A 6,532-nucleotide genomic window follows, 5' to 3' on the forward strand; every position below is an offset into this window, starting at 1 on the left:
TAAGTCTCTTTGTAGGTCTCTAAGAACTTGTTTTATGAATCTGTGTGCTCCTGTATTGGGTGCATATATATTTAGGATAGTTAGCTCTTCTTGTTGAATTGATCCCTTTACCATTATGTAGTGCCCTTTTTTGTCTTTTTTTTAAATTTTATTTTATTTCACATTCCGGGATACATGTGCAGAATGTGTAGCTTTGTGTCATAGGTAAACATATGCCATAGTGGTTTGCTGTACCTATCAACCCATCACCTAGGTATTAAGCTGCACATGCATTAGCTATTTATCCTGATGCTCTCCTTTCTCCCACCCCCCATAGGCTCCAGTATGTGTTGTTCCCTTTCCTGTGTCCATGTTTTCTCATTGTTCAGCTCCCACTTATGAGTGAGAACATGCAGTGTTTGGAAAACTTTCAAACTCCAAAGCCATTATTTTCTACCACAACTCAGAAGAAGCTTTAATGAACAGTGAAGTGGCTTCTTGTTGTTGACTGTGAAATTTTGATCTTCCATCACTAATTACATACCACTTAAATATATTTTATTAGGTAGGTCAAACCCATTACAAGTACTATTTCTTAGACATTTAAAGTAGTATACATTTTTGCTAAATGGTGAAAAATTAAGTAATCACCTGAATGGCCTTCAGATTCCATGTGTCATTTTTTTCATGTTTTCACTATTGTTTTCCCCAAATTATTTCCTTTCAGCATTCCCATAAATGCAGCTGGCATGTTTTCAGATCCTTCAATGATATATTCCTGGTACTGTATTTGCCCCTCTGAGATCCATTTCAGCAAGTCCTTTAGAGCTTTTTGGTGGGCATCTCCTTGCCAACAGGTCACGATGAACCCTTCCATGTGAAGCTCCTGATAGATAACAATCTCTGGTGTTGGGCCTGGGGGAAGTGGGCTGGTGCCACCATGCCTGGCTAATTTTTGTATTTTTAGTAGAGAAGGGGGTTTCACCGTGTTGGCCAGGCCAGTCTCAAACTCCTGACCTCAGGTGATCCACCTGCCTCAGCCTCCCAAAGTGCTGGGATTACAGGCATTATATGTAGATATGCATATGTTATGTGTAGAGATAGCTCTATATATGGCAATTCTTCCAAATTTCTTCATCTGGGAGATAACAGTGTTTGAAAACTCTCCACTTACATTATCAAAATAACAATTATAACCATCAGGAAAGGCTTTCTTTAAATTCAAAGTTTCTTCAAAGACTCTACTGTCTTGTAGTTAAAGACAACATCAAATCCAAGCTTTTTAAGGTAGGCAATCTTTTCGTCAGACGCTACTGCTCCAACTATTTTGCAGCCCTTGAGCTTTGCAGTCTTCCCCAAAACAGAGCCCACAGCTCCAGCTGCTGCGTTAACCATCACTGTTTCTCCACCCTTCACACCACAGATGTCAAGTAGGCCAAAGTAGGCAGTCAGGCCTGTCATGCTAACTGTCCCCAGAGTCAGAGACAGTGGTACTGTGTCAGGCCACTCTGTTGGCAGCTTTTCCAGATCTTTTCCATCAGAAATGGAGTGTGCTGTTTACCCTGAAGGAGCCAGTACAATGTTCCTGTTGGTAAGGCTGCGTTTTCACTTTCCACAAATCTAGCCACTTGCTGACCCATCATTGTATCACCTTCAGTCTTTTGGCTGCCACTCTCGTGTAAGGGTCCACAGTGAGGAACAAAGCTTCAAGCAGGACATCTCTATTTTTTAAGGGTGAGAGCTCAGCGATCTTCAACTCAAAGTCACCATTAGTAGGATTGCCAACAAAGTGCTTCTTCAGGGTCCATCTCTTAACATGAACCATCCTGAAGCTCAGGAGCCCGAGGAGTCCACCGTCTGGGGATGGCGGCTGGGACTGCCTTCTTTGTCTTTTTTGATCTTTGTTGGTTTAAAGTCTGTTTTGTCAGAGACTAGGATTGCGACCCCTCCTTTTTTTTTTTTTTTTTTTTTTTTTTATCTTTCCATTTGGTTGGTAAATTTTACTCCATCCTTTTATTTTGAGCCAATATGTGTCTTTGCATGTGAGATGGGTCTCCTAAATACAGCACACTGATGGGTCTTGACTCTTTATCCAATTTGCCAGTCTGTGTCTTTTAGTTGGAGCATTTAGCCCCTTTGCATTTAAGGTTCATTTCTTTGTTTTGTTTTGGACAAGGTTTCACTCTTGTTGTCCAGGCTGGAGTGCAATGGTGTGATCTCAACTCACTGTAACCTCTGCCTCCTGGGTTCAAGCAATTCTCCTGCCTAAGCCTCCCAAGTAGCTGGGATTACAGGTGCCCACCACCATGTCCAGCTAATTTTTGTATTTTTAGTAGAGACAGGGCTTTCACAATGTTGGCCTGGCTGCTCTCAAACTCCTGACCTCAGGTGATCCACCTGCCTTGGCCTCCCAAAGTGCTGGGATTACAGGCGTGAGCCACCACTCCCAGCCAAGGTTAGTATTGTTATGTGTGAATTTGATACTGTCATTGTGATGCTAGCTGCTTATTTTGCACACTAGTTGATGCAGTTTCTTCATAGTGTCATTGGTCTTTATATTTTGGTGTGTTTTTTGCAGTGACTGGTACCAGTTTTTCCTTCCCATATTTAGTGTCTCCTTCAGGAGCTCCTGCAAGGCAGGTCTGGTGGTGACAAAATCCCCAGCATTTGCTTGTCTGGAAAGGATTTTATTTCTCCTTCGCTTATGAAGCTTAGTTTGGCCAGCTATGAAACTCTGGGTTGGAAATTCTTTTCTTTAAGAATGTTTGATATTGGCTACCAATCTCTTCTGGCTTGTAGGGTTTCTGCTGAAAGGTCTGCTGTTAGTCTGATGGGCTTCCCTTTCTAGGTGACCTGACCTTTCTCTCTGGCTGGCCTTAACAATTTTTCCTTCATTTCACCTTGGTGAATCTGACAGTTATGTGTCTTAGGGTTGATTTTCTCATGGAGTATCTTAGTGGTGTTCTCTGTATTTTCTGAATTTGCATGTTGGCCTGTCTTGCTAGGTTGGGGAAGTTCTCCTGGATGATATCCTGAAGTGTGTTTTCCAGCTTGTTTCTATTCTCCCCATCTCCTTCAGGTACTCCAGTCAATCATAGGCTTGGTCTTTTTACATAGTCCCATATTTCTTGGAGGCTTCATGTGCTCCTTTTTATTCTTTCTTTCTCTAATCTTTTCTGCATGCCTTATTTCAGCAAGGTGGTCTTCAAACTCTGATATCCTTTATTCCACTTGGTCGATTTGGCTGTTGATTCTTGTCTATGCTTCACGAAGTTCTCATGTTGTGTTTTTCAGCTACATCAGGTCATTTATGTTCCTTTTTAAACTGGTTATTCTAGTTAGCAGCTCCTCTAATCTTTTATAAAGGTTTTTTGCTTCTTTGCATTGGCTCAGATCATGGTCCTTCAGCTCAGCAGAGGTTTTTTTATCACCCATCTTCTGAAGCCTAGTTCTATCAATTCATCCATCTCATCCTCTGTCTAATTCTGTGCCCTTGCTAGAGAGGCACTGCAATCATTTGAAGGAGAAGGGGCACATTGGCCTTTTGGGTTTTCAGCATTTTTTCATTGATTTTTTTCTTATCACCATGAGTTTGTCTAGTTTCGATCTTTGAAGCTGCTGACTCTTGGATGGGGTTTTTGTGGGGACTTTTTTGTTGTTGATGATGCTGTTGTTGTTGCTTTTGTTTTTCTTTCAATGGTAAGGTCCCTCTTCTGTAGGGCTGCTGCAGTTTGCTGGGATTTCATTTCAGACTGTATTCCTCTGGTTCACTCCTGTGCCTGCAGATGTCACTCAAGAAGGCTGGAGAACAGCAAAGATAAGTGCCTCCTCCTTATTCTGGGACCTCTGACCTCAAGGGGCACCAGCCTGATGCCAGTAGGATCGCTCCTGTATCGGATGTCTGACAACCCGTTTCAGGGTCTCACCTTGTTGGGTGGCACAGGGAACAAGACCTGTTTAACCAAGCACTTTGTCCCTTGGTGGAGAGGGTGTGCTTTGCTGGGGGAAACCCACTCATCTGGGCTGCTGGGATGACTCAGAACTACCAGGAGGAAAGGTTAAGTCTGCTGGTCAACAGAGACTATGGCCACCCCTACCCCAAGGGGGTCAGGCCCAGGGAGATCAGGGTCCTGTCCTGGAGTCTCTGGCTGGAGTTGTTAGAGTTCCTGCAGGGGGACCCCACCCAGGCCTGAAGAGGCACTCTGGCCACAGTCTGCCACACCCAGTGTGTTGAGCTGTGGGAGACACCTCTTGGGACCAAGCTGTCCTGCCTCACTGGCTCCAGCAGTGGACAAGTGCAGCCTGGAGCTATAGAGATGGATGCTGCCCTTCTGCCACCCAGGGAGCTTAGTGTGATAAGCAGTTATGAGTCCTAGTGCTGGCTGCTGCCCCTTCCCCAAGGAGCTCAAATGGTGTAGACAGCAGGCAGCTGCAACTGTGGTGCTGGTCACCCCTCTTCCCTGTAACTTGGCAGGCTTAAGCAGATTCTAGCTGAGAGGGACCCTAGGCCCCAGTGGTGTGGGTTCGCGAGTGGGATCTTCCAATCCATGGACTGCACTGTTCCATGGAAAAAGCCGTTTCCCCAGCCGGGTAGCACTCTCACTTACCTCCACCCTTGGCTTGGGGCGTGGGGTCTCCCCTGCCCCGTGTGGCTCTCGGCTGTGCAGTCATACCACACTGCTCTTCCTTCCTTTCCATGGATCACACCAGCCCCTTAGTTCTGGTGAGACATCCTGTATACCTTGTTTGCTGGTGCAGGATTCACATGCTATTATGGTTCTTTCGTTGGGAGCCTCTGATCGCTGCTGCTTCTAGTTGGCCATCTTGTCCCCCAACTTAGTATTCATTTCTGAGCGATAATTTCACTGGATAGAAAATTGTGGGTAGACAAGGGTTTTGTTTTGTTTTGTTTTGTTGTTTTTGTTGTTTTGCGGGGGGTTGTTCTGTTTTGTTACCAGTACTTAAAAGTCACTGTCCCATTGTTTTTATATGTAAGTAATTTCTTATAAGAAATCCATACTAATCTTTTTCCTATGTGTATGCAATGTCTTTTTCTAGTTGTTCTGATATATGTAAAGTATCTTTTTTTAGTCAACCAGTTTTCTAGTTTTCAATAACTTGATTGTTGTATGCTTTGGAGTGGTTTGGGGTGTGTGTGTATGTGTGTCTCTTTCTTGAAGATTAGATTTTTTATTCTCTGTATTTATAACTTTCAAAAAAATTAGAAACTGTTGAGCCATTATTTTTCTGCCCCAGTCTGTCTCATCTCTTCTGAGACACCAAATATGTGTATACCATGTGCTTTAATATCCCCACAAGTCACTGAGACTTTATCAGTCTTCTTTTTCTCTTTGATGCATTTTGGATATATTCTATTGCTATGTCTTTAATATTTTCTTCTACAGTCTCTGACATGCCATTAGTCTTATCCAGTAAATTTTTTATCCTGGTGTTTTGTTACCTCTAGGAGTTCTACTGTGTCCATATTTATATCTTCCATTTATCTCATTATGTTCATGTTTATTTTATATTTTTGAACATATGAACATATTTATAGTATCTGTTTTAACATCCTTATCTACTAGTTCTATCATCTTTTTCATTTCTGAGTCTGTTTCTATTGTCTGCATGTTCTCTGGGTGACACGGTTTAGCTGTGTCCCTATCCAAATCTCATCTTGAATTGTAACTCTCACAATTCCCACATGTCATAGGAGGAGCCTGGTGGGAAGTTATTGAATCATGGGGGTGGGTCTTTCCTGTGCTGTTCTCATGATAGTGAATAAATCTCACGAGATCTGATGGTTTTAAAAACAGGAGTTTCTCTGCACAAGCACTCTTCTCTTGACTGTTACCATGTGAGACGTGCCTTTCACCTTCCACCATGATTGTGAGGCCTCCAAAGCCAAGTGAGACTGTAAGTCCAATAAACCTCTTTCTTTTGTAAATTGCCCAGGCTCGGGTATGTCTTTATCAGCAGTGTGAAAACGGACTAATACACCTGGTTATGGCCTTATTTTTCTGCCTAATGTTTAACACTTTTTATTAGACGTTGGACATTGTAAATTATATATGGCTGGTTGCTGGATTTTTTTTTTTTTTTGCATTAAAAAAAAAAGATTGTTGGAGTTTGTTCTCTCCAGCAGTTAAATTACTTGTGTTGTTTTATTCTTTTGAAAGTTGTTTTTAAGTTCTTTCAGGGTAAGTCTATAGTCTTCTTTATTCTAGGGCTAACTTGGCCCCACTTCCAAGGCATGGCCTTTCTGGGTTCTCTACTAAATGCTCTATATACTCAATGTGGTCTGTCTATCTTTCCAGTCTGGCTACTGGGAACTATAATAATCTCTAGCTCAGTGTGATATCTAGGAATATGTTTGTCTCCTTCCTAGCAGCTATTTTTTTTCCCACTGTTCTTGCCCAGCCTCATGGTGGTTTACCCTACCATTCACAGATTTCTATTGTTATTGATTCATAGAGACAACTATACATATATCTGGAAGTCTTCCTTCCTCTCTTTCTGCCTCCTCTTGGTTACTCTATGCCGAAATCCAAGC

General features: G+C 42.6%; 1 pseudogene; it reads right to left on the reverse strand.

Annotated features, from left to right (window-relative positions):
- Nucleotides 1-664: 664 nt before the first annotated feature.
- LOC104678680 lies at nucleotides 665-1,804 on the reverse strand (annotated as a pseudogene).
- Between the last annotated feature and the right edge of the window lie 4,728 nt (nucleotides 1,805-6,532).

This window comes from Rhinopithecus roxellana, chromosome 8 (assembly GCF_007565055.1).
Source record: "Rhinopithecus roxellana isolate Shanxi Qingling chromosome 8, ASM756505v1, whole genome shotgun sequence".
In the NCBI taxonomy this organism is placed as follows: Eukaryota; Metazoa; Chordata; class Mammalia; order Primates; family Cercopithecidae; genus Rhinopithecus; species Rhinopithecus roxellana.